Raw genomic sequence first — 27,871 nt, 5'->3', positions numbered from 1 at the left:
GTGAAGTGTGCTGAGAGGAAAATGGCGCACAGCTGCAGTGCTGTGCGCTACCTTAAGAAGACTGCAGGAGTCTTCAGCCGCCGATTCTGGACCTCTTCTTGCTTCAGCATCTGTGAGGGGGCCGGCGGCGTGGCTCCGGTGACCATCCAGGCTGTACCTGTGATCGTCCCTCTGGAGCTTGATGTCCAGTAGCCAAGAAGCCAATCCATCCTGCACGCAGGTGAGTTCACTTCTTCTCCCCTCTGTCCCTCGTTGCAGTGATCCTGTTGCCAGCAGGAATCACTGTAAAATAAAAAAACCTAAGCTAAACTCTCTAAGCAGCTCTTTATGAGAGCCACCTAGAATTGCACCCTTCTCGGCCGGGCACAAAAATCTAACTGGAGTCTGGAGGAGGGTCATAGGGGGAGGAGCCAGTACACACCACCTGACCTGTAAAAGCTTTACTTTTGTGCCCTGTCTCCTGCGGAGCCGCTATTCCCCATGGTCCTTTCAGGAACCCCAGCATCCACTTAGGACGATAGAGAAATACAAGTGGGTCACATGCAAGTGACCACCCTCTGTTGTTTTTGGGGGTCAAATGTGTGGCCCAAGACTGATTAACCCTTGCAAAACTACAGCTACTTATTCAAAATGGTAAAATATGGTGTGTGTGCCCACTTTGCCAGTGTACTGTATTTCATGCCCAAAACAGCGTTGGGCCAGGCAAAATACAACTGCGTCATATGTTAGTGACCACCCTCTGTTGTTTTTGGGGGTCAAATTTGTGGCCCAAGACTAGTTAACCCTTGCTAAACTACAGCTACTTATTCAAAATGGCAAAATATGGTGTGTGTGCCCACTTTGCCAGTGTATTTCATGCCCAAAACAGCGTTGGGCCAAGCAAAATACAACTGCGTCATATGTAAGTGACCACCCTCTGTTGATTTTAGGTGTCAGATTTGTGGCCCAAGACTGGTTAACCCTTGCAAAACTACAGCTACTTATTCAAAATGGTAAAATATGGTGTGTGTGCCCACTTTGCCAGTGTATTTCATGCCCAAAACAGCGTTGGGCCAGGCAAAATACAACTGCGTCATATGTAAGTGACCACCCTCTGTTGTTTTTGGGGGTCAAATTTGTGGCCCAAGACTAGTTAACCCTTGCTAAACTACAGCTACTTATTCAAAATGGGAAAATATGGTGTGTGTGCCCACTTTGCCAGTGTATTTCATGCCCTAAACAGCGTTGGGCCAAGCTAAATACAACTGCGTCATATGTAAGTGACCACCCTCTGTTGATTTCAGGTGTCAGATTTGTGGCCCAAGACTGGTTAACCCTTGCAAAACTACAGCTACTTATTCAAAATGGTAAAATATGGTGTGTGTGCCCACTTTGCCAGTGTATTTCATGCCCAAAACAGCATTGGGCCAGGCAAAATACAAGTGGGTCATATGTAAGGGAACCTACTCTGTTGATTTCAGGTGTCAAATTTGTTACCCAAGACTCATTAACCCTTGCAAAACTGAATGATCTGAATAAGAAGCTGGAGTTCGAATAAGAAGTGAATAAGAAGCTAGAGCTTGAATAAGAAGTGAATAAGAAGCTGGCCGAATAAGAAGCTAACTTCAGCATCGTATTATATACTTTCTTTTTAGAAGCTCAGGAGAGCCCCTAGTGTGCATCCAACCTCGGCCGGGCACAAAATCTAACAGAGGCTTGGAGGAGGGTCATAGTGGGAGGAGCCAGTGCACATCAGGTGACTTAAAAGCTTTCTTTAGTTGTGCCCAGTCTCCTGCGGAGCCGCTATTCCCCATGGTCCTTACGGAGTTCCCAGCATCCACTAGGACGTCAGAGAAATTACGTTTGCCCCTGGTGTATAATTGATGGTGCAGCCACCGACCAACAACCACCATCTGACTAGGAGGAGCCTTGCCTGCCTAGGGATGCTATCGGTCATCGATATGTAACCCAATGGGATTAGCGACCCGTGCAGTTAGGATTTTTCTCATTGGCAGCACTGGGGTCAGACATGTGCGTCATTGCCGCCATCAAGCTAATCAGGTGAGGCACCCCAGGGACCGAGTCAAAGCTAGACAGCCAAACTTGTAGCTGTATGTGCACCAGTACGAGGTAGCGGATGACGCGGGATCTTTTTACATGACTGTACATGACTGAGTGCAAGGCTCGGGGAATACGTCCTCCTAGTAGAGACATTACGGTCAATCATCTTCTGAATCATCACTTCGGAGTCGGACTCTTTTTTTCAGTCTTGTCTCCACCCACACCCACCAATCAATGACTCTGAGATAGGGCGCGCCAGTGACGTCATCCGTTGCCGGGCAGCAACCGTACTGGTGATCGCGAGCGAGATTGTTGGCGCCATATCTGGTGTATCGCATGATCGCATCATCAGTCCGGATGATCATGAGGCGGAGTGTGAGAAGGATAGTTACCGTCGCCTAGTATCACCTGACCGAGGCCTGTGCCTGTGAGGTGAGTACACGGGGTGGGGAGGAGAATTGTACCCTGCATGGCGCACTCTGTGTCCGGCGCTTCTCCGTGGTCACATATGTAGCTCTTTGTTGATAATGTGGCCATGTGCTGATCCCTCTGATGAGCTGTGGGGCTTTGACGTTCTTGGCCGCACTGATTGCCTTGGCCAGACTTTCCCTATTGCCAGTCAGCCGCTGGTCTGTGCTGAGAGCTCCGTGTTCCTGGAGGACGGAGAGGAGAACGTGTGCGGCCATCGTTCCTGCCTCCGCCATGTGGTTAGCCGCTGGTCATAAATACACGGGCTGGATGTTCATGGCAGGCTCTCTTTTGATTAAAACAATGGATCATTGTGTTAGTTTAATAGATCTATTACTTGGGTTGGATGATGGGAACAAGAAACTTCTTGCTGGTGATCGTGCATTGTTGCTTATTCTCCAACCCCCACCCCCATCACTCGCACCACGTGACAGGAGAGAGCACCTGTAGGACGCTGGATACTTGTGTTTCGTATTGACCTTCATATGAGCTATATGTATTGGTAATGATGTTAGTACACTGGGCAAAGCGCTGTACATCGGTGTCTATATGCTCCCATCTCCTTAATCTTTTATATTTTGGCTATCTGTTATGGTTTGTGTAATGCTGTCCTCCCCCCCCCCCCCCCACCCCCTAACTCTTCAACCTGCACACTAATGGCTACAGGTGCTCTAATGAATCTGTGGGCTGAGGTAAAATCTAAAAGTTTAATGTGCTTAGCCATTCTTCTAACTGGCCACTGTACAGTGTCTGCTCCTGCTACTCTTCAGTGTGTAGGCCTTAGCTTAGTGGCGGCTGGTATGCAGCACTCGGCTCTCTTCTGCATTGTTGTTTGTCATATTTTTTAGCTTGTCAATATTAAAGCTGTTATTACAGACATTTGGCTATATTTTTGATCAAATGTATTGATTTAGCTTATTTAAGTCAAGTGGTGGTGTGTGTCCCTTTTGAAGGTTATTGGGATGCCCAGTGAGCTCCTGAACTGTATCGGGGTGTCTGTCGCTTCCTTAGCATATAACATAGTGGAACCTTACAATTAAGTGGTGTATGGGGAATGTAGATCTGTGTTCTTCTTCAGTGCTAGTAAATCATTTCCTGGCAGGCTGTAGCTGACCTCTATGGACAACTCGAGTCACCAATCAGTTTGCAAGCAATGAATATACAGGTAGCTTTGCTAAAAGCAGATGCCAAGCTTATTGAAGGGCAACATAATTTCTCTGGGATAAAACATTTAAAGTGAATACCAATTACATTATCTGTTTAATTTGGTTGATCTCAAAACAAGATTTTATAATTTTTGTGGCCTCAATTCAATACCAAAACAAATACATTGGTGCAAATGCATTGGATATTTTTAAATGAAATTACACATTTATTACATATTCCACATACTTGGTTGTTGCTTAAAAACCATCTATAAAAGAATGATATGGGCATATTGGAGCACTGCTTATATTTAGGAAGATTTCCATTATTAACACATGAGCTGGGACTTGTAGTTCATCTTATGAGTGTAGCTACAGTCCTAGGAAATGCAGATAGTGCGAAGATGTTATTACCAACTGTGTTGGAAGATGCAAGACCTTTTGTAGCTTGGTTATGGACTCCTCATAGTCCTAGTTAAAGATCCGGTCCACCGTAAATGTCCACTTTGTCACAATAAATTCCTTACTTGAACTTCTAGGCTTATCTCCAGATGCAATAAACTGATCCAATTGTGTGTCCAGCTCCCCACCAACGCGTTTCACTGTATGACACCGCTTTTTCAAGGGGATGTAGTTCCGTGCCATGATGCCCTTCTTATAGCATTGCTGATTGCCCATTGTTTACAGGTGATCATTAATCTAAACACTTTAATATTATTTCTCTGACGTCCTAGTGGATGCTGGAGACTCCGTAAGGACCATGGGGGAATAGCGGCTCCGCAGGAGACTGGGCACAGCTAAGAAAGATTTAGGACTACCTGGTGTGCACTGGCTCCTCCCACCATGACCCTCCTCCAGACTTCAGTTAGAATCCTGTGCCCAGCTGAGCTGGATGCACACTAGGGGCTCTCCTGAGCTCCTAGAGAGAGAGTATATTTTAGGTTTTTTATTTTACAGTGAGATCTGCTGGCAACAGACTCACTGCAGCGAGGGACTAAGGTGAGAAGAAGCGAACCTACCTAACTGGTGGTAGCTTGGGCTTCTTAGGCTACTGGACACCATTAGCTCCAGAGGGATCGACCGCATGGAACCGGCCATTGGTGTTCGGTCCCGGAGCCGCGCCGCCGGCCCCCCTACAGAGCCAGAAGCAAGAAGAATCCGGAAAATCGGCGGCAGAAGACATCAGTCTTCACCAAGGTAGCACACAGCACTGCAGCTGTGCGCCATTGCTCCTCATACACACTTCACACTCCGGTCACTGAGGGTGCAGGGCGCTGGGGGGGGGCGCCCTGAGCAGCAATAAAAACACCTTGGCTGGCAAATATATCACAATATATAGCACCAGAGGCTATATATGTGATAAATACCCCTGCTAGAATCCATAAAAAAGCGGGAGAAAAATCCACAAAAAAGGGGCGGAGCTATCTCCCTCAGCACACTGGTGCCATTTTCTCTTCACAGTGCAGCTGGAAGACAGCTCCCCAGGCTCTCCCCTGTAGTTTTCAGGCTCAAAGGGTTAAAAAGAGAGGGGGGCACTAAATTTAGGCGCAATATTGTTTATACAAACAGCTATTGGGGAAAAATCACTCAGTTATAGTGTTAATCCCTGCATTATATAGCGCTCTGGTGTGTGCTGGCATACTCTCTCTCTCTCTCTCTCTCTCCCCAAAGGACTTTGTGGGGTCCTGTCCTCAGTCAGAGCATTCCCTGTGTGTGTGCTGTGTGTCGGTACGACTGTGTCGACATGTGGGATGAGGAAGGTTACGTGGAGGTGGAGCAGAGGCCGATAAATGGGATTTCGTCCCCTGTGGGGCCGACACCAGAGTGGATGGATAGGTGGAAGGTATTAACCGACAATGTCAACTCCTTACAAGGCTGGATGACGTAAAACAGCTGTGGGACAGCCAGCTTCTCAGCCCGCGCCTGCCCAGGCGTCTCAAAGGTCATCAGGGGCTCAAAAAAGCGCCCGTTACCTCAGATGGCAGACACAGATGTCGACACGGAGTCTGACTCCAGTGTCGACGAGGTTGAGACATATACACAATCCACTAGGAACATCCGTTACATGATCTCGGCAATGAAAAATGTGTTACGCATTTCTGACATGAACCCAAGTACCACATAAAAGGGGTTTTATTTTTGGGGAGAAAAAGCAGCCAGTGTTTTGTTCCCCCATCAGATGAATGAATGAAGTGTGTAAAGTAGCGTGGGTTCCCCCAATAAGAAACTGGTAATTTCTAAAAAGTTACTGATGGCGTACCCTTTCCCGCCAGAGGATAGGTCACGTTGGGAGATATCCCTTAGGGTGGATAAGGCGCTCACACGTTTGTCAAAAAAGGTGGCACTGCCGTCTTAGGATACGGCCACCTTGAAGGAGCCTGCTGATAAAAAGCAGGAGGCTATCCTGAAGTCTGTATATACATACTCAGGTTATATACTGAGACCTGCAATTGCCTCAGCATAAATAGTGCTGCTGCAGCGTGGTCTGATACCCTGTCAGATAATATTAATACTCTAAGACAGGGATAATAGTTTGCTAACATAGAGCATATTAAAGACGTCGTCTTATATATAAAGGATGCACAGAGGGATATTTGCCGGCTGGCATCCAGAATAAATGCAATGTCCATTCTGCCAGGAGGGTATTAGAAACCCGGCAGTGGACAGGTGATGCTGCCTATAAAAGGCACATGGAGATTCTGCCTTATAAGGGTGAGGAATTGTTTGGGGATGGTCTCTGGGACCTTGTATCCACAGCAACAGCTGGGAAGGAAAAATTTTTACCTCAGGTTTCCTCACAGCCTAAGAAAGCACCGTATTTTCAGGTACAATCCTTTCGGCTTCAGAAAAGCAAGCGGGTCAAAGGCGCTTCCTTTCTGCACAGAGACAAGGGAAGAAGGAAAAAGCTGCACCAGCAGCCAGTTCCCAGGATCAAAAATCTTCCCCCGCTTCCTCTGAGTCCACCGCTTGACGTTGGGGCTCCACAGGTGGAGACAGGTGCGGTAGGGGCGCGTCTCGGGAACTTCAGGGACCAGTGGGTTTGCCCACAGGTGGATCCCTAGGTTCTGCAAATAGTATCACAGGGATACAGGCTGGAGTTCGAGGTAACTCCCCCTCGCCGTTACCTCACCTCAGCCTTGCCTGCTGCCCTCGGAGAAAGGTAGTACTGGCGGCAATTCACAAGCTGCACTTCCAGCAGGTGAAATCAAGGTACCCCTCCTTCAAGGCCGGGGTTACTATTCCAAAATGTTGTGGTACCGAAACCAGACGGTTCGGTGAGACCCATTCTAAAATTGAAAGCCTTGAACACTTATATACGAAGGTTCAAGTTCGAAATGGAATCGCTCAGGGCGATTATTGCAAGCCTGGAGAATTTCATGGTATCACTGGACATCAAGGATGCTTACCTGCATGTCCCTATTTACCCTCTTCACCAGGAGTACCTCAAAATTGTGGTACAGGATTGTCATTACCAATTCCAGACATTGCCGTTGGTCTGACCCCGGCACCTAGGTATTTACCAAGGTAATGGCCGAAATAATTATCCCGTACTCGGACGATCTCCTTTATAAAGGCGAGGTCCAGGGAGCAGTTGTTCGGCGGGGTAGCACTATCTCGGGAAGTGCTACAACAGCACGGCTGGATTCTGAATATCCAAAGTCGCAGCTGGTTCCTACGACGCGTCTACTGTTCCTGAGTATGGTTCTGGACACAGAACAGGATATAAAGGGTTTCTCCCGGAGGAGAAGTCCAAGGAGTTGTCGTCTCTAGACAGTAACCTCCTAATACGTATACAGGTGTCGGTGCATCAATGCACGCGAGCCCTGGGAAGGATGGTAGCTTCTTACGAAGAAATTCCATTCGCCAGGTCCCATACAAGGATTTTCCAGTGGGATCTGTTGGACATGTGGTCCGGGTCGCATCTTCAGATGCATCGGCGGATAACCCTGTCTCCAAGGGCCAGGGTGTCGCTGTGGTGGTGGCTGCAGAGTGCTCATCTTCTAGGGGGCCGCAGATTCGGCATACAGGACTGGGTCCTGGTGACCACGGATGCCAGCCTTCGAGGCTGGGGGGCAGTCACACAGGGAAGAAACTTCCAAGGCTATGGAAAAGTCAGGAGACTTCCCTACACAAATATTCTGGAACTAAGGGCCATTTACAATGCCCTAAGTCAGGCAAGACCCCTGCTTCAACACCGGCCGGTGCTGATCCAGTAAGACAACATCACGGCGGTCGCTCATGTAACCGACAGGGCGGCACAAGAAGCAGGATGGCGATGGCAGAAGCCACAAGGATTCTCCGATGGGCGGAAAATCTTGTGTTAGCACTGTCAGCAGTGTTCCTTCCCGGAGTGGACAACTGAGAAGCATACTTTCTCAGAAGACACGACCTCCACCCGGGAGAGTGGGGACTTCATCCAGAAGTCTTCCAAATGATTGTACACCGTTAGGAAAGGCCACAGGTGGACATTATGGCATCCCGCCTCAACTAAAAGTTACAAAGATCTCAGAGGACCCATGGCCTCTGCCGCTCAGACAGGACCTGCTACAGCAGGGGGCCTGTCTGTTCCAAGACGTACCGCGGCTGCGTTGGACGGCATGGCGGTTGAACGCCGGATCCTGAAGGAAAAGGGAATTCCGTAGGAAGTTATCCCTACGCTATTTAAAGCTAGGAAAGAAGTGAACGCTAACCATTATCACCGCATATGGCGGAAATATGTTGCGTACTGTGAGGCCAGGAAGGCCCCAAAGGAGAAATTTCAGCTAGGTCGATTTCTGCACTTCCTACAGTCAGAGGTGACTATGGGCCTACAATTGGGTTCCATTAAGGTCCAGATTTCGGCTCTATCGATTTTCTTCCAAAATGGAACTGGCTTCACTGCTTGAAGTTTAGACTTTTGTTAAGGGAGGGCTGCATAGTCAGCCCCCGTTTGTGCCTCCAGTGGCACCGTGGGATCTCAACGTGGTGTTGGATTTCCTGAAGTCGCATTGGGTTGAGCCACTTAAATCCGTGGAGCTATAATACCTCACGTGGAAAGTGGTCATTCTGTGGGCCTTGGCGTCGGCCAGGCGTGTATCAGAATTGACAAAAGCCCTTATCTGTATTTTATATGGGAAAGGCGAAATTGAGGACTCGTTCCCAATTCCTTCCTAAGGTGGTATCAGTTTTTCATGTGAACCAACCTATTGTGGTGCCTGCAGCTACTTGGGACTTGGAGGATTCCAAGTTACTGGACGTAGTCAGGGCCCTGAAAAGTATATATTTCCAGGACAGCTGGAGTCAGGAAGACTGACTCGCTATTTATCCTGTATGCACCCAACAAGCTGGGTGCTCCTGCTTCTAAGCAGACGATTGCTCGCTGGATCTGTAGCACGATTCAACTTGCACATTCTGCGGGTGGACTGCCGCACCCTAAATCTGTAAAAGCCCATTCAACGAGGAAAGTGGGCTCTTCTTGGGCGGTTGCCCGAGGGGTCTCGGCTTTACAACTTTGCCGAGCTGCTACTTGGTCAGGGGCAAACACGTTTGCAAAATTCTACAAATTTGATACCCTGGCTGAGGAGGACCTTGAGTTCTCTCATTCGGTGCTGCAGAGTCATCCGCACTCTCCCGCCCGTTTGGGAGCTTTGGTATAATCCCCATGGTCCTTACGGAGTCCCCAGCATCCACTAGGACGTCAGAGAAAATAAGATTTTACTCACCGGTAAATCTATTTCTCGTAGTCCGTAGTGGATGCTGGGCGCCCGTCCCAAGTGCGGACTGTCTGCAATACTTGTATATAGTTATTGTTAACTACAAGGGTTATTGTTGAGCCATCTTTTGAGAGGCTCTGTTGTGTTCATACTGTTAACTGGGTATACTATCACGAGTTATACGGTGTGATTGGTGTGGCTGGTATGAGTCTTACCCGGGATTCAAAATCCTTCCTTATTGTGTCAGCTCTTCCGGGCACAGTATCCTTACTGAAGTCTGGAGGAGGGTCATGGTGGGAGGAGCCAGTGCACACCAGGTAGTCCTAAATCTTTATTAGCTGTGCCCAGTCTCCTGCGGAGCCGCTATTCCCCCATGGTCCTTACGGAGTCCCCAGCATCCACTACGGACTACGAGAAATAGATTTACCGGTGAGTAAAATCTTATTTAAAAAAAAAAAAACATAACCATTTCTTTGCAATATTGACAGACATAGTACAGGTTGAGTATTCCATATCCAAATATTCCGAAATAAAGACTTTTTTGAGTGAGATAGTGAATCCTTTGTTTTTTGATGGCTCAATCTACACAAACTTTGTTTAATACACCGTTATTAAAAATATTGTATTAATTGACCTTCAGGCTGTGTGTATAAGGTGTATATGAAACATAAATCAATTGTGTGACTGTAGACACACTTTGTTTAATGCACAAAGTTATAAAAAAAATATTAGCTACAATTACCTTCAGGCTGTGTGTATAAGGTGTATATGTAACATAAATGCATTCTGTGCTTAGATTTATGTCCCATCACGATGATATCTCATTATGGTATGCAATTATTCCAAAATACGGAAAAATCCCATATCCAAAATACCTCTGGTCCTAAGCATTTTGGATAAGGGCTGCTCAACCTGTATATATAATCCATCATAGGGAATGAAATAATAAGTTTATCTCAACTTAAATCTAAATTTAAACATAAGCATCGGGTCACGTGACCTGCCAGACTGCACTTCCTTCCTGTTCAGCGCAATGTTGTTACAAACTACAGGATTTCTTCTTGCACTCCTGGAATGCGGGCAGAAATCTGGCAAAACTACTGGTGCGATGCTGTTTCTGCCCTTAGCGCGTCAGAAACAGCATTGCGCCAGACACTTAAGTTGGAGAATGCTGTATCTCGCAACTATAGACCATGTTTAAAGCGTGAGAATAGGCATTCTCCAACATAACACACTGAATTGAATAGTTGCGGGAGCTCCTTCCTGGTGATATTCAATTTGTGGTGAAGTGACTTGAATGTAATGATTGTTTCAACACTAGGGCACTATTGGGGTTTTTATAATGCCTTTTTGATCTCTGAGCCTGCAATATTGTCTGCTCATCTGAAAGAAAATATGTTCACAAATTCGACTGTATAACATATCCCTTAGCCCAGATGCTATCATTGGAGTCAATTTGATTAGCCACGATTGAGGCGAGTTGCTGTTCCAATGGCATAGACATGGCAGCTGAATTTGCGGCCTGATCTCACACCGGACTCTCATTGTTTTGTATGCAGCTCGCAAACATAAAGCCATGAGTTCTGAGCTACCGTAAGTCCAGTGTGCCACTTTGTGACTAATCTAATATACCCAGTAATGTTAACACTTATGATGTTGATATCTGAAATGTCAGGGTTAGGCTGTAAAGTCTGCAGGAGGGCATAGTAAGGGATAGGCTCTAAGATTAGGGGTGGTTTGGGGCACTAGTCATTAGATGACAGCCGGAAGTCATCATCACCAGAACTTCTGGAGACCCAACAGTAATAAAGTGATTTACGTAATTTTATTCTTTGAAAAAAAACTAGCCCTAGTATTATATTTATACGCTTGTATATACTAATCACTAATTAATCCCTTTCTGGTCTGAGCTCCGTGGGGGCGATTTAATTGTTTTTAAAGACTAGATAATTAATGGGTGCCCATTATTGCTATTCCATTGTTTTGGGCGCCCTTGAATTAGTGTCCAATTTACAGGGTTTAGCCACATACACTCGACTGTTCAGATGGACTGCGGCGGCCAGCGATGATGCTGGAGCTCGTATCAGCGCTCACCGCTAGCCTATACACACTGGTTGAGTTTGAGCTCAAAGTAGCTCAAAACTCCAAAAGTGTGCTACTTTGAACCCAAAGGGGCAGATGTATTAAGCCTGGAGAAGGCATAAAGAAGTGATAAAGCGGTGATAAGAGCAAGGTGATAACGCACCAGGCAACCGGCTCCTAACTGTTAATTTACATATTGGAGCTGATTGGCTGGTGCGTTATCACATTGCACTTATCACTGCTTTATCACTTCTCCAGGCTTAATACATCTGCCCCAAAATCAGCTAGTGTGTATGGGCATTTAGTTTTCTCATAATCATCATCACTGTAAGTGTGGTTATTTGCACTGTTTTTCCTAATTTAAAACATGTTCATTTCAGTACATATGGAGTTGCAAGTTCCTCAATAACCAGTGACTTAAAGTGGATAAAGAAATGATAGCGTAAAACCATTCTTATGCAGGATGTTTTCTCAGAGTAATTTCCTATCCATAGTTTCTCTTACGTCCTAGAGGATGCTGGGGTCCATATTAGTACCATGGGGTGTAGACGGGTCCACCAGGAGCCATTGGCACTTTAAGAGTTTAATAGTGTGGTCTGGCTCTGCCCTCTATTCCCCTCCTACCATACTCGGTTTAGAAAATGTGCCTCGGAGGAGCCGGTCACAGCTAGGGGAGCTCTACAGAGTTCTCTTAGAAAGTTTTATTTAGAGTTTGTTATTTTACAGGGAGGCTGCTGGCGACAGCCTCCCTGCAGCGAGGGACTGAGGGGGGAGTAGTGTCCGCCATGTGGGGTCTTGAGCCACTGCCTCCGCTGACTGGACATTGAGCTCCAGAGGGGTCATATCGCGCCCCGCCACAGGGGAACGCTCGCCCCGGCAGCCAGCCGCCACCCCCTCAGGGAGCTGAAGTGTGGCGAGTGAGTCACTGCCCCCCCCCCCCCTCCTTCCAAGTGGGTGGTCAGTGTGAAGAGGGCGGCTAGAGGGTAGGAGCCCTGGTAGGCTCAGCGGTACTGCAGTTCAGCACTGGGAGGGGCGCCCTGGGCCAGCTCCGGACCCTACACTGACCTAAACAAGCCTGTCGGGGTCTGTGGATCCAGGCCAGCACAAAATCCTCCAGCCAGTATAATCTCCAAAGAGCGGGAACACAGCGCCATTGAGGGGGCGGAGCTTCTCTTTAGAGCGGACCCAGCAGCATTCGGCGCCATTTTCATGCCTGCAGCTCACTGCCAGTGGATGCCCAGGTCCCTCTAGAGCGACTCCAACTATCTGTACGGTACCAGGGCAGTGATTGCAAAAACGCGCTATAACGCGTATTTCTCTAACGTCCTAGTGGATGCTGGGGACTCCGTCAGGACCATGGGGAACAGTGGCTCCGCAGGAGACAGGGCACAAAAGCAAGCTTTTAGGATCACATGGTGTGCACTGGCTCCTCCCCCCACGACCCTCCTCCAAGCCTCAGTTAGGTTTTTGTGCCCGTCCGAGCAGGGTGCAATCTAGGTGGCTCTCTTAAAGAGTTGCTTAGAAAAAGTTTTTAGGTTCTTTATTTTCAGTGAGTCCTGCTGGCAACAGGCTCACTGCATCGAGGGACTTAGGGGAGAGAAGTGAACTCACCTGCGTGCAGGATGGATTGGCTTCTTAGGCTACTGGACACCATTAGCTCCAGAGGGAGTCGGAACACAGGTCTCGCCCTGGGGTTCGTCCCGGAGCCGCGCCGCCGACCCCCCTTGCAGATGCTGAAGATTGAAGAGGTCCGGAACCAGGCGGCAGAAGACTTTCAGTCTTCATCAGGTAGCGCACAGCACTGCAGCTGTGCGCCATTGTTGTCAGCACACTTCACACAGCGGTCACGGAGGGTGCAGGGCGCGGGGGGGGGGCGCCCTGGGCAGCAATGTATAATACCTGTATGGCGAAAAATACATCACATATAGCCCTTGAGGCTATATGGATGTATTTAACCCCTGCCAGATATCACAAACTCCGGAGAAGAAGCCCGCCGAAAAGGGGGCGGGGCCTATTCTCCTCAGCACACAGCGCCATTTTCCCTCACAGAAATGCTGGTGGGAAGGCTCCCATGCTCTCCCCTGCACTGCACTACAGAAACAGGGTTAAAACAGAGAGGGGGGGCACTGATTTGGCGATATGAATATATATTAAATGCTATAAGGGAGGAACACTTATATAAAGGTTGTCCCTATATAATTATAGCGTTTTGGTGTGTGCTGGTAAACTCTCCCTCTGTCTCCCCAAAGGGCTAGTGGGTCCTGTCCTCTATCAGAGCATTCCCTATGTGTGTGCTGTATGTCGGTACGTGTGTGTCGACATGTATGAGGAAAATGTTGGTGAGGAGGCGGAGCAAATTGCCTGTAATGGTGATGTCACTCTCTAGGGAGTCGACACCGGAATGGATGGCTTATTTATGGAATTACGTGATAATGTCAACACGCTGCAAGCCGGTTGACGACATGAGACGGCCGGCGAACAAATTAGTACCTGCCCAGGCGTCTCAAACACTGTCAGGGGCTGTAAAACGCCCATTTACCTCAGTCGGTCGACACAGACCCAGACACGGACACTGATTTCAGTGTCGACGGTGAAGAAACAAACGTATTTTCCTTTAGGGCCACACGTTAAGGGCAATGAAGGAGGTGTTACATATTTCTGATACTACAAGTACCACAAAAAAGGGTATTATGTGGGATGTGAAAAAACTACCTGTAGTTTTTCCTGAATCAGATAAATTAAATGAAGTATGTGATGATGCGTGGGTTTCCCCCGATAGAAAATTATTGGCGGTATACCCTTTCCCGCCAGAAGTTAGGGCGCGTTGGGAAACACCCCTTAGGGTGGATAAGGCGCTCACATGCTTATCAGAACAAGTGGCGGTACCATCTACAGATAGGGCCGTACTTAAGGAGCCAGCTGATAGGAGGCTGGAAAATATCCTAAAAAGTATACACACACATGCTGGTGTTATACTGCGACCAGCGATCGCCTCAGCCTGGATGTGCAGAGCTGAGGTGGCTTGGTCGGATTCCCTGACTAAAAATATTGATACCCTTGACAGGGACAGTATTTTATTGACTATAGAGCATTTAAAGGATGCATTTCTATATATGCGAGATGCGCAGAGGGATATTTGCACTCTGGCATCAAGAGTAAATGCGATGTCCATATCTGCAAGAAGATGTTTATGGACACGACAGTGGTCAGGTGATGCAGATTCCAAACGGCACAAAGATGTATTGCCGTATAAAGGGGAGGAGTTATTTGGGGTCGGTCCATGGGACCTGGTGGTCACGGCAACTGCTGGAAAATCCACCGTTTTTTACCCTAAGTCACATCTCTGCAGAAAAAGACACCGTCTTTTCAGCCTCAGTCCTTTCGTCCCTATAAGAGTCATATCTGCCCAGGGATAGAGGAAAGGGAAGAAGACTGCAGCAGGCAGCCCATTCCCAGGAACAGAAGCCCTCCACCGCTTCTACCAAGTTCTCAGCATGACGCTGGGACCGTACAGGACCCCTGGATCCTACAAGTAGTATCCAAGGGGTACAGATTGGAATGTCGAGACGTTTCCCCCTCGCAGGTTCCTGTAGTCTGCTGTACCAATGTCTCCCTCCGACAGGGAGGCAGTATTGAAAACAATTCACAAGCTGTATTCCCAGCAGGTGATAATCAACAAGGAAAGGGGTATTATTCCACACTATATGGTGGTACTGAAGCCAGAAGGCTAGGTGAGACCTATTCTAAATCTGAAATATTTGAACACTTACAAAAGTTCAAATCCAGATGGAGTCACTCAGAGCAGTGATAGCGAACCGGGAAGAAGGGGACTATATGGTGTCCCGGGACATCAGGGATGCTTACCTCCATGTCCCAAAAATTTGCCTTTCTCACCGAGGGTACCTCAGGTTCGTGGTACAGAACTGTCACTATCAGTTTCAGACGATGCCGTTGGATTGTCCAAGGCACCCCGGGTCCTTACCAAGGTAATGACCGAAATGAGGATTCGTCTTCAAAGAAAATGGACGACTTCCTGATAAGAACAAGGTCCAGAGAACAGTTGGAGGTCGGAGTAGCACTATCTCAAGTAGTTCTACAACAACACGGGTGGATTCTAAATATTCCAAAACCGCAGTTGTTCCGACGACACGTCTGCTGGTCCTAGGGATGATTCTGGACACAGTCCAGAAAAAGGTGTTTCTCCCAGAGGAGAAAGCCAGGGAGTTATCCGAGCTAATCGGGATCCTCCTAAAACCAGGAAAAGTGTCAGTGCATCATTGCACAAGAGTCCTGGTAAAAATGGTGGCTTATTACGAAGCGATTCCATTCGGCAGATTTCACGCAAGAACTCTTCAGTGGGATCTGCTGGACAAATGGTCCGGATCGCATCTTCAGATGCATCAGCGGATAACCCTATATCCAAGGACAAGGGTGTCTCTCCTGTGGTGGTTACAGAGTGCTCATCTTCTAGAGGGCCGCAGATTCGGCATTCAGGATTGGGTGCTGGTGACCACGGAGGCCAGCCTGAGAGGCTGGAGAGCAGTCACACAGGGAAAAAATTTCCAGGGAGTGTGATCAAGTCTGGAGAATTCTCTCCACATAAATATACTGGAGCTAAGAGCAAATTTATAATGCTCTAAACTTAGCAAGACCTCTGCTTCAAGGTCAGCCGGTATTGATCCAGTGGGATAACATCACGGCAGTCGCCCACGTAAACAGAAAGGGCGGCACAAGAAGCAGGAGGGCAGTGGCAAAACTGCAAGGATTTTTCGCTAGGCGGAAAATCATGTGATAGCACTGTCAGCAGTGTTCATTCCGGGAGTGGACGACTGGGAAGCAGACTTCCTCAGCAGGCACGACCTCCACCCGGGAGAGTGGGAACTTCATCGGGAAGTTTTCCGCATGATTGTGAACCGTTGGGAAAGACCAAAGGCATCCCGCCCGAACAAAAAACGGGACAGGTATTGCGCCAGGTCACGAGACCTTCAGGCGATAGCTGTGGATGTCCTGGTAACACCGCGGGTGTAACAGTCGGTGTATGTGTTCCCTCCTCTGCTTCTCATAACCAAGGTATTGAGAATTATAAGACGTAGAGGAGTAAGAACTATACTCGTGGCTCCGGATTGGCCAAGAGGGACTTGGTACCCGGAATTTCAAGAGATGCTCACAGAGGACTAATGGCCTCGGGAGCTAAGAAGGGACTTGCTTCAGCAAGTACCATGTCTGTTCCAAGACTTACCGCGGCTGCGTTTGACGGCATGGCGGTTGAACGCCGGATCCTAAAGGAAAAGGCATTCCGGAAGAGGTCATACCTACCCTGGTCAAAGCCAGGAAGGAGGTGACCGCACAACGTTATCACCACATGTGGTGAAAATATGTTGCGTGGGTGAGGCCAGGAAGGCCCCACGAAGAAATTTCAACTAGGTCGATTTCTGCACTTCCTGCAAACAGGAGTGTCTATGAGCCTCAAATTGGGGTCCATTAAGGTTCAAGTTTCGGCCCTGTAGATTTTCTTCCAGAAAGAATTGGCTTCAGTTCCTGAAGTCCAGACATTTGTCAAGGGAGTATTGCATATACAGCCCCTTTTGTGCCTCCAGTGGCACCGTGGGATCTCAACGTAGTGTTGGGATTCCTCAAATCATATTGGTTTGAACCGCTCAAATCTGTGGATTTGAAATATCTCACATGGAAAGTGACCATGCTGTTGGCCCTGGCCTCGGCCAGGCGAGTGTTAGAATTGGCGGCTTTTGTCTTACAAAAGCCCATATTTGATTTTCCATTCGGACAGGGCAGAACTGCGGACTCGTCCCCAGTTTCTTCCTAAGGTGGTGTCAGCGTTTCACCTGAAACAACCTATTGTGGTACCTGCGGCTACTAGGGACTTGGAGGACTCCAAGTTGCTAGACGTTGTCAGGGCCCTGAAAAAAAAAAAAAATATATATATATATATATATATATATATATATATATATATATATATATATATATATATATATATATATATATATATATATAAATTCCAGGACGGCTGGAGTCAGAAAGTCTGACTTGCTGTTTATATTGTATGCACCCAAAAAGCTGGGTGCTTCTAAGCAGACTATTGCTCGTTGGATTTGTAGTACAATTCAGCTTGCACATTCTGTGGCAGGCCTGCCACAGCCAAAATCTGTAAATGCCCATTCCACAAGGAAGGTGGGCTCATCTTGGGCGGCTGCCCGAGGGGTCTCGGCTTTACAACTTTGCCGAGCAGCTACGTGGTCAGGGGGGAACACGTTTGTAAAATTCTACAAATTTGATACCCTGGCTGAGGAGGACCTGGAGTTCTCTCATTCGGTGCTGCAGAGTCATCCGCACTCTCCCGCCCGTTTGGGAGCTTTGGTATAATCCCCATGGTCCTGACGGAGTCCCCAGCATCCACTAGGACGTTAGAGAAAATAAGATTTTACTTACCGATAAATCTATTTCTCATAGTCCGTAGTGGATGCTGGGCGCCCATCCCAAGTGCGGATTGTCTGCATTACTTGTACATAGTTATTGTTACAAAAATCGGGTTATTATTGTTGTGAGCCATCTTTTTTTAGAGGCTACTTCTTTGTTATCATACTGTTAACTGGGTTCAGATCACAAGTTGTACGGTGTGATTGGTGTGGCTGGTATGATCTTACCCGGGATTCAAGATCCTTCCTTATTGTGTACGCTCGTCCGGGCACAGTACCTGGCTGAGGCTTGGAGGAGGGTCGTGGGGGGAGGAGCCAGTGCACACCATGTGATCCTAAAAGCTTGCTTTTGTGCCCTGTCTCCTGCGGAGCCGCTGTTCCCCATGGTCCTGACGGAGTCCCCAGCATCCACTACGGACTATGAGAAATAGATTTATCGGTAAGTAAAATCTTATTTTTACGCGTTATAGGCAGTGGGGGACTCAGTTTTGAAAAATAAGGGGGTCCTGCGGGACGCGCTGTGACTCCCCTACCAATCACTGCAGGCAGCTGCACGTCGCGTCTCTTCAACCAGTCATAGCCAGCAGAGTCCCCAACCAATCACTGCTGGCAGCGTTTCCTCTCATCCAATCACTGCGGCAGCCTCCGTCCTGACTTCTCTTCCCGCTCTGCAGCTTGAATCCTCCTCCTTGGGCTCCGGGTGACAGCAGTCGAATGCTGGGGCTGAGACGGGATTTAGCAGCGCTCTCTGTGCCGGCTGCAGGGCGGACTCCAGGTTTAAATTTAAAGGTGAGGACGCGCTGCGCTGCACGGCAATGCGCTGTCAGTGTGTGATCCGTCCTCCTCCCTGTCCTCACCCGTCTGTGCGCTGCCGCGGGATTCGGGACCGACGCTGCGAGTGGGAGGCAATGTCCACACAGCCTGGCAGACGGGACAGTGAGCGGGGCAGCGGCTACTCTGCTGCTCTGTCCGCTCCTCACCTGGCTCATTACATAGGGAGGGAGGGTGATGCGGCGCTGGTAAGATGCGGCTGCTGGGGGCCATTGCTACAGGCTGGATAAGCTAATATCGATATGGTGTTGTGAGTCACAGGCAGGACACCCCCTCCAGTGACACCTGCAATGACTGAGCACCCCCTTCCTGCACAATTCCCCCCCCCCCCCCCCCCACCCACCCTTTTCCGCACAATCACTGTGGATACCACCTTCCCTCGCTGACACCCGTGATCGCTGTGTCTGGGGGGGTCTGAGGTGGTGGCTGCAAAGTGTATAACGTGCTGTACCGGCGCAAAGTGTATAATGTGCTTTACCCGGCGCAAAGTGTATAATGTGCTTTACCCGGCGCAAAGTGTATAATGTGCTTTACCCGGCGCAAAGTGTATAATGTGCTTTACCCGGCGCAAAGTGTATAATGTGCTTTACCCGGCGCAAAGTGTATAATGTGCTTTACCCGGCGCAAAGTGTATAACGCGCTGTACCCGGCGCAAAGTGTATAACGCGCTGTACCCGGCGCAAAGTGTATAACGCGCTGTACCCGGCGCAAAGTGTATAACGTGCTGTACCCGGCGCAAAGTGTATAACGTGCTGTACCCGGCGCAAAGTGTATAACGTGCTGTACCCGGCGCAATGTGCATAAACGGCACTACTGTGTGGTGTAATGTGAATTGGCACTATTATGTGGCCACGGCCCTAAATTTTTGCGGCGCGCATTATCTGTTCTTTGCAGTGTAGGACCGGGAGCACCAATTCACTTTCTGCCACAAGGGCGCCAAAATGTCTAGTTACAGCTCTGGTGCAGTGTCTGTATGCTACACAGCCCAGCGGCTTTGTCACTTCCCCCCTCCTGCTACACTTTTGTAGTGTCCAAATCAAGTCTGTGTTTTCATGTTTGAATCGGTAATGAGATTAATATGACCCTTTACTTCAATGGGACCCAGAAAAGGACCGGTAGGACCCCAATTTTTAAAAGTGAGGGGTCCCTGGGACCCACTTTTTTTCTGGCTCAGCGCGATCACTGCCAGGGGGTTATGGAGGGGAGGCTGTGTAAAGACTGTCACCTATTAAGGGACACAGTCAGCGCGGTTTAGGGTCTCCCTATACTCTAATAGCACTGTGTGATGATTGGCTCCAATCTCTGTGAATCTCTGCCATTCTTGGGGGGGGGGAAACTCTGTCTAACCAGTACCCTGTGTGTTTGTGGGGTGTTTGGTGTGTATGTACAACATGTCTAGGGACACTGTTTCATATGCTGCAGAGGATTTATCTTCCCAGGAAGACTCCATACCATGTAATCAGGATTGCACTGTTTTAGCACAGATCCCAGTTAGAGTGCCAGAATGGTTAGTCTCTCTGAGGGGGACTATTTCTCAGATTTCTGATAGTTACTAGGACTGAGCATGCCACTCAGGTCCTCCAGTCCTCTATGGTTGTATGGTCTGATACTGCCTCCTCGGGTCCTATGCGGTACAGTCTCACAAACGTGCACTTGCAATTATGCAGGATGACACGGACACCGACTCTGACGGTGATGTGTTGAGGGGGTCAGCATCACTTGCCAAGAGGGTGCAGTTGATGATTGAGGCTGTTAGGGATGTTTTACACATTTTGGACACAGCTCCGGAACAGGTGGAGGAGGCTGCATGTACAGATAATAAGAAGCCCCCCCTCACCTTCCCGGCGTCCAAAGAATTAAATGCTATCTTTGAAAAGGCCTGGGAAACTCAGGAAAATAAATTTTAGATCCCCAAGAGGGTCTTGGTTGCATTTCCCTTCCCTGTGGAAGATGGAAAGAGATGGGAGTCCCCACCGATAGTTGACGCCTCTGTCTTCAGGCTGTCAAAATAGGTGGTGTTACCGTTCCCGGGATCTACCGCGTTGATGGACACGGCAGATCGCAAGGTAGATGCTACGCTAAAATCCATTTACACGGCTTATGGGGCTATATTGCGACCTACTATAGCCTGTGCTTGGTTTGCAAAAGCTATTGCCAGGTGGTCTATCACTCTACAGGAGTAATCGACTACGCTGGCTAAAGGTGACGTTGATTTGTTTTTACGTAATATTCAGGGTTCCTGGTGGATTCCATGAAGGAACTGGGTTCCATGGCTGCGGGGATCTCCTCCACGTCCGTCTCGGCTCGCAGGGGTCTCTTGCTGCGCCACTGGTCTGCGGACGCGGAATCCAGGAAGTGTGTGGAGGGCCTACCATATAAGGGTCAGGCTCTCTTTGGGGAGGCGTTGAATGCGTGGATTGCCACGGCTACCGCGGGTAAGTCTCCTTTTCTCCCCTCAGCTGCTCCGGCTACGAAGAAGCCTTTTTCATCAGCCACGTCACAGTCCTTTTGGCCCACGAGGTCTAGAAAGAACAAGCCTTCGAACACCTTCTTTAGAGGTAGTCGTGCCAAAGGAAAGAAACCTGCTCCCGCAGGTTCCCAAACCCAGAAGCCCGCTTCTGATACCCCTAAGTCCTCCGCATGACGGTGGACAGCTAGGCCTGGCGGAGGGTCAGGTGGGGGCAAGACTCCGGCAGTTCAGCCAAGTCTGGGTGTCGTCCGGTCTGGACCCCTGGGTCCTGGAAATAGTGTCCAGGGGGTACAGATTGGAGCTTCAAGATCCCCCGCCTCACCGTTTCTTCAAGTCAGGCTTGCTAGCTCTGCTGGTGGACAGAACAATTCTTCTGGAAGCCATCAGAAAGTTGGTGGTGTCAGAGGTCATTGTTCCTGTTCCGCCTCAGCAACGGAACAAAGGTTATTATTCGAACCTTTGTGGTACCAAAACCAGATGGTTCGGTATGGCCTATCCTGAACTTAGTCTTTGAACCATTATCTCAGGGAGTTCAAATTCAAGATGGAATCTCTGAGAGCTGTCATCTCAGGACTGGCAGAGGGAGTTCCTGGTGACTCTGGACATCAAGGATGCATACCTCCACATTCCCATTTGGTCGCCGCATCAGGCATATCGTAGGTTTGCACTGTTGGACGATCGCTGCCGTTTATCCTCTCCACAGCACCAAGGATCTTCACCAAGGTGATGGCGGAGATGATGGTTCTCCTCCGCAAGCGGGGGGTGAACGTAATTCCATATCTGTACGATCTCCTGATCAAGGCGTCGTCCAGGAAAAGGTTGTTGCGATCCATCGCGCTCACGACACCGTTGCTCAGGAAGCACGGCTGGATCCTGAACCTTCCAAAGTCTCATCTGGAGCCGACAAGGAGGCTGTCTTTCCTGGTAATACCCTCTGCACTTCCGTGTCGAGGATCATTTCTCCCGGTGGAGAAAGCATTGGTTATTCAAACACTGGGCCTACCCGGGTATTGGTTCATCAATGCATCCGCCTTCTGGGGAAGATGGTTGCCGCCTACGAGGCTCTGCAGTACGGCAGGTTTCATGCTCGACCTTTTCAGCTGGACCTCTTGGACCAGTGGTCGGGCTCTCACCTACACTTGCACAATAGGATATGCCTGTCTCCGAAAGCCAGGATTTCACTCCTCTGGTGGCTACAACTTCCACACCTTCTGGAAGGCCGAAGGTTTGGAATTCAGGACTGGATCCTTTTAACCACAGATGCAAGTCTAAGAGGTTGGGGAGCAGTCGCTCTGGGGGAAACCTTTCAGGGAAGGTGGTCGAATCAAGAATCCCTTCTCCCAATAAACATCCTGGAGCTAAGGGCCGTGTACAACGCCCTTCTGCAAGCAGCACACCTTCTACAGGATCGGGCTGTTCAGGTGCAGTCGGACAACGTGACCACAGTGGCCTACATAAACTGACAAGGCGGAATGAAGAGCAGGGCTGCCATGTCAGAGGTGTCAAAAATCCTCATCTGGGCAGAAAGGCATGCGGTGGCGATGTCAGCAATTTTCATTCTGGGTGTAAGCAACTGGGAAGCAGACTTCCTCATCAGGCACGATCTCTATCAAGGAGAGTGGGGCCTCCATCCGGAGGTGTTCGAGGAGGTAACCGGTTGGTGGGGGGTTCCTCACATAGACATGATGGCCTCCCACCTCAACAAGAAGCTGCGGAGGTACTGTTCCAGGTCGAGAGACCCACAGGCAGTGGCGGTGGATGCACTGTTAACGCCGTGGGTGTTCACGTCAGTGTATGTGTTCCGTCCACTTCCTCTGATACCAAAAGTTCTTCAACTGGTAAGAAGAACAAAGGTTCTGGCAATGCTCATTGCTCCGGACTGGCCAAGGAGGGCTTGGTACGCGGATCTACTGGATCTTCTGCTGGAAGATCCAAGGCCGTTACCTCTTCGGGAGGATCTGCTACTGCAGGGGCCGTTCGCTTATCAAGACTTACCACGGCTACGTTTGACGGCATGGCGGTTGAACGCCAGATCTTAGCTTGGAAAGGTATCCTGAGTGAAGTCGTTCCTACCCTGATTCAGGCCAGGAAGGGGGTAACGTCTAAACATTACCATCGTATTTGGAAGAAATATGTTTCTTGGTGTGAATCAAGAAAATTTCCCGCGGTGGAGTTTCAACTTGGACGTTTTCTCCTTTTCCTACAAGCAGGTGTGGATATGGTACTGAGATTGGGCTCCATCAAGGTCCAGATCTCTGCTTTGTCCATCTTTTTTTCAAAAACAATTGGCTGTCCTCCCTGAGGTTCAGACCTTTTTGAAAGGGGTTCTGCACATCCAGCCTCCCTTTAACGCCTACGGCTCTATGGGATCTTGATGTGGTGTTGCAGTTCCTGCAATCTGCTTGGTTTGAGCCTCTACAGGAGGCCGATCTCAAGTTTCTCACGTGGAAGGCGGTCACCTTGTTTGCCTTGGCTTCTGCACGACGCGTGTCGGAATTGGGGGCTTTATCTTGTAAAAGCCCCTATCTTTCTTCCATGAGGACAGGGCGGAACTTAGGACTCGTCCACAGTTCCTACCTAAGGTAGTGTCGGCTTTCCGTATCAACCGACCTATTGTGGTGCCAGTGGCTACTAACTCGATTGCTTCAAAGGCCTTGGATGTGGTGAGGACTTTGAAGATCTACGTGAAGAGGACGGCTCGTCATAGGAAAAGTGACTCTCTGTTTGTCCTCTATGATCCCAAGAAAATTAGATGTCCTGCTTCTAAGCAGTCTGTTTCGCGCTGGATCAGGTTCACTATCCAGCATGCCTATTCCACGGCAGGATTGCCGTGTCCGAAATCTGTAAAGGCCCACCCTACTCGTAAAGTGGGCTCTTCCTGGGCGGCTGCCCGGGGTGTCTCGGCGGTACAACTCTGCCGAGCAGCTACTTGGTCTGGGTCGAACACGTTTGCCAAGTTTTACAAGTTCGATACTTTGGCCTCTGATGACCTCAAGTTTGGTCAAGCATTGTTGCAGGAGCCTCTGCGCTCTCCCTCCCGTACTGGGAGCTTTGGTACATCTCCATGGTACTAATATGGACACCAGCATCCTCTAGGACGTAAGAGAAAATAGGATTTTGGTTACCTACCGGTAAATCCTTTTCTCGTAGTCCGTAGAGGATGCTGGGCGGCCGCCCAGCGCTGCGTTTTCCCGCTTTGGTTTTATAGTTCAGTTTTACCTGGTTCCTAGGTAAGTTCTGCGTTATTTATGGTTTTCAGCTGTTGCTGAGTTTTTCCGGCATGTTGGCCGGATTAGCATGTTGTGTGAGCTGGTGTGAATCTCGCCACTATCTGTGTAATTCCTTCTCTTGAAGTTTGTCATCTCCTCGGGCACAGTTACTAGACTGAGTCTGGTAGGCGGGGTATAGTGGGAGGTGCCAGCCCACACTATTAAACTCTTAAAGTGCCAGTGGCTCCTGGTGGAGCCGTCTATACCCCATGGTACTAATATGGACCCCAGCATCCTCTGCGGACTACGAGAAAAGGGTTTACCGATAGGTAACCAAAATCCTATTTTTACCTCCGATATGCACTATTTAGTCCATATCTGAAGTAAATATAGTGCTTATCGCACTGTGTATGCACCTTGTGATGCCAATGCATGGTCCTGTGGGATCGGCATCGCAATGAAACAGTGGGTGCAGGCGGGGCCAATACTGTCTATCGGAGGATCATGCCTCTGTCGTCAGTATTTGCTGCCGCACGTTTCGCACCCTGTGTACGCAGCTTTACAGTGAGCTGGGCAACACTTGTCAGTGTTGTACAGTAGTGGGTGACCTTGACATGACCCATGACTGTACAAAATGGACTATGCCATGGGAATTGTTTGTGAGAGCCCGGACAGTACATTGTTGTGCCTTGAAATTGTGTGCACTTCGGTGTTAGACTTGTATTTGCCTAAAGCAAAGTAACTATGGTAATGAGGGGAAGGGTTAGTACATACATGACAGAAATTCTCCATATTACAGTGAAAAAGGTTTTAGTCACTGTAGGAGAGCTAAGAGGGGTATTTGTCTCCGGTTTCTTGTCAAATGATCTTACTCTGTCATCTGATTACTGACAGAGCTTAAAGTGACCCGCATGTACAGCTTACTGGGAGAAGTCCCAGGCTATTGTATCCATCACAGGAAATACTGTGATATCACAATAGGGTCGTTGGCAGGCATTTCCTATGTGAAAAGGGAGCAATCTGTTTCATATCCAGACAGTGGCTAACATGTCCGTTATTAAAAGCAAGCTATAATGACTCCTCTAATGCCGTCTGATCAGACGACTGGAGACAGATTAGGCAAAAATTTATCAATGGTGATGTTGTACAATAGTATAAAAAAAAAAAAAAAAAAAAAAAAAAGGCTGGTCCGCTAAGCACTGGTTTGCTGCTGTATGTGCCAGAACTGTAGTAGATGTTTGACCCTGCAGCAGAACTTGAGACTGTAGCTTAATTATGTAGCCTCTTTCTGCTAAACAATTTTGTTTAGACATCTGCAGCCACTCACATTATTAGGACATGCACTAATGGACTATTCATACAGCTTAAATGGAGCGTGTGACTCTTCTAGCCTGTTTGATAAAACCAATCCATATGTTTTTATGCAAAGCAAGTCTGATCAGCTACCCTTCGCTTTCTACTTGTCCCTTCCTCCAAATATAGCAATTGCCAATAGAGGAGTACAACATGAGTGATCTAAATACTTAAGCCTGACACTTTATTGCGTATAGTTTATTCAGCTGTCGGTACAGTTATACTTTTGGGGAGGGCTTGCATAGTAATCAAGAATCCACCACAGAGGTGGATAGTAGCTTGAGCCATCCACAGGGAGACAGTAATGGTAATTTCTCTTACGTCCTAGAGGATGCTGGGGACTCCAAAAGGACCATGGGGTATAGACGGGATCCGCAAGAGACATGGGCACTTTAAGACTTTAAATGGGTGTGAACTGGCTCCTCCCTCTATGCCCCTCCTCCAGACCTCAGATTCTGTGCCCAGAGAGTCTGGACACTCACAGGGGAGCTCTCCTGAGTTTCTCTGTAAAAAAGACTTTTGTTAGGTTTTTTGTGTTCAGGGAGCACTGCTGGCAACAGGCTCCCTGCATCGTGGGACTGAGGGGAGAGAAACAGACCTACTTCTGTGAGTTCAAAGGCTCTGCTTCTTAGGCTACTGGACACCATTAGCTCCAGAGGGTCCGATCACTTGGTGCGCCTAGCTGCTCGTTCCCGGAGCCGCGTCGTCACCCCTCTCACAGAGCCAGATGATAGAAGCCCGGTGAGTATTGCGAAGAAAAGAAGACTTCAGTGACGGCAGAAGACTTCAGTACTGAGGTACCGCGCAGCGGTTGCGCTGCGCGCCATGCTCCCACATGCACATACGGTGGCACTTGCAGGGCGCAGGGGGGGGCGCCCTGGGCAGCATGTTACTGAAGTAGAACACTGGCTAAAAATGTATATTAGAAGTGCCTAGGCACTAAATATAGCCCCCGCCAGTATAAAATATTTGAATTTGAGCGGGACTACAGTGCGCCGGTGAGGGGGCGTGGCTTAGCCCTCACAGCTTATCAGTGCCGTTTTCTCTTCACATGGAGCTGCAGAGACGCTGGCCCTGGCCTCCACACGTCTGCACAAGTAACAGGGTGCAAAACGGGGGGGCACAGTAAATTGGTGCTACTATCATTTGCTATAAGAGCGCAAACAGGTCTGAGGCAGTGTGTAAAAAGTCTCAGTACCGGAATAGGCGCTGGAGTGTGAGCTGGTAAACTCCCTCTGTGTGTCTCTCTAACAGGCTTTCCGTGGGTCTGTCCCCTATAGCGAGTGTGTTGGTGCGTGTCGGTACATGTGTATCGACATGTCTGAGGCTGAGTGCTCCTTCCCGGAGGAAGTTGCAGTGGGGGCGGATAAGGCGCTGGGAGTGACTGTCTGCACCGCCGACTGCTGATTGGGTCTATATGTTGAGTACGTTGAATGCAAATGTGGCGTTACTGACTAAAAGGCTGGATAAATCTGATTCTCAGACCCAAACATGGAGGAAATCCATGGAGGACGCCTTGTTTCAGGTCCAGACCCCCTCGGGGCCACAAAAGCGTTCATTTACCCAGATAGCAGATACTGATACCGACACGGACTCTGACTCCAGTATCGACTATAGTAAAGCCAGTTTAAATCCGAAATGGTTAAGAGTATTCAGTACATGATTGTGGCAATTAAAGACGTTTTACATATTACAGAAGTCCCTACTATTCCTGATACCAGGGTTGGTTTGTATAAGGGTAAAAAACTTGAGGTGACGTTTCCCCCCTCTCATGAGCTGAACACTCTTTGTGAAAAAGCTTGGGAATCTCCTGACAAAAGGTGGCAGATTCCCAAAAAATTTCTATTGGCATATCTATTCCCCTCTGAGGACAGGGAAAGTGGGAGTCATCCCCCAATGTGGACAAGGCTCTGTCGCGGCTGTCCAAAGAGGTGGCGCTTCCGTCTCCTGATATGGCAGCCCTAAAGGACCCTGCGGATCGTAAGCAGGAAACTACATTAAAATCCATTTATGTCACTATGGGTGCGCTGCTCAGACCTGCCATGGCGTCGGCATGGGTGAGTAGCGCTATTGGTAAGTGGGCAGATAACTTGGAATCTGACATGGATACCCTGGATAGGGATAGCATTCTTTTGACTCTGTT

General features: G+C 48.8%; 1 protein-coding gene across 2 annotated transcripts in view; it reads left to right on the top strand.

Annotated features, from left to right (window-relative positions):
- The first annotated feature begins 1,924 nt into the window (after positions 1-1,924).
- The window catches only part of IVNS1ABP (influenza virus NS1A binding protein), a 332,957-nt gene continuing 307,010 nt past the window's right edge, over positions 1,925-27,871 (top strand). Inside the window, exon 1 of one of the 2 annotated variants that reach the window (XM_063940197.1) lies at positions 1,925-2,472. The gene's annotated coding sequence lies outside the window, so the exon portion shown is untranslated. The remainder of the gene's footprint in view (positions 2,473-27,871) is intronic. The other variant, XM_063940196.1, reaches the window with a different exon arrangement.

Source organism: Pseudophryne corroboree, chromosome 9 (genome assembly GCF_028390025.1).
Source record: "Pseudophryne corroboree isolate aPseCor3 chromosome 9, aPseCor3.hap2, whole genome shotgun sequence".
In the NCBI taxonomy this organism is placed as follows: Eukaryota; Metazoa; Chordata; class Amphibia; order Anura; family Myobatrachidae; genus Pseudophryne; species Pseudophryne corroboree.
Note: the sequence above shows the minus strand (reverse complement) of the source record. Positions and strands in the feature narration are given on the sequence as shown.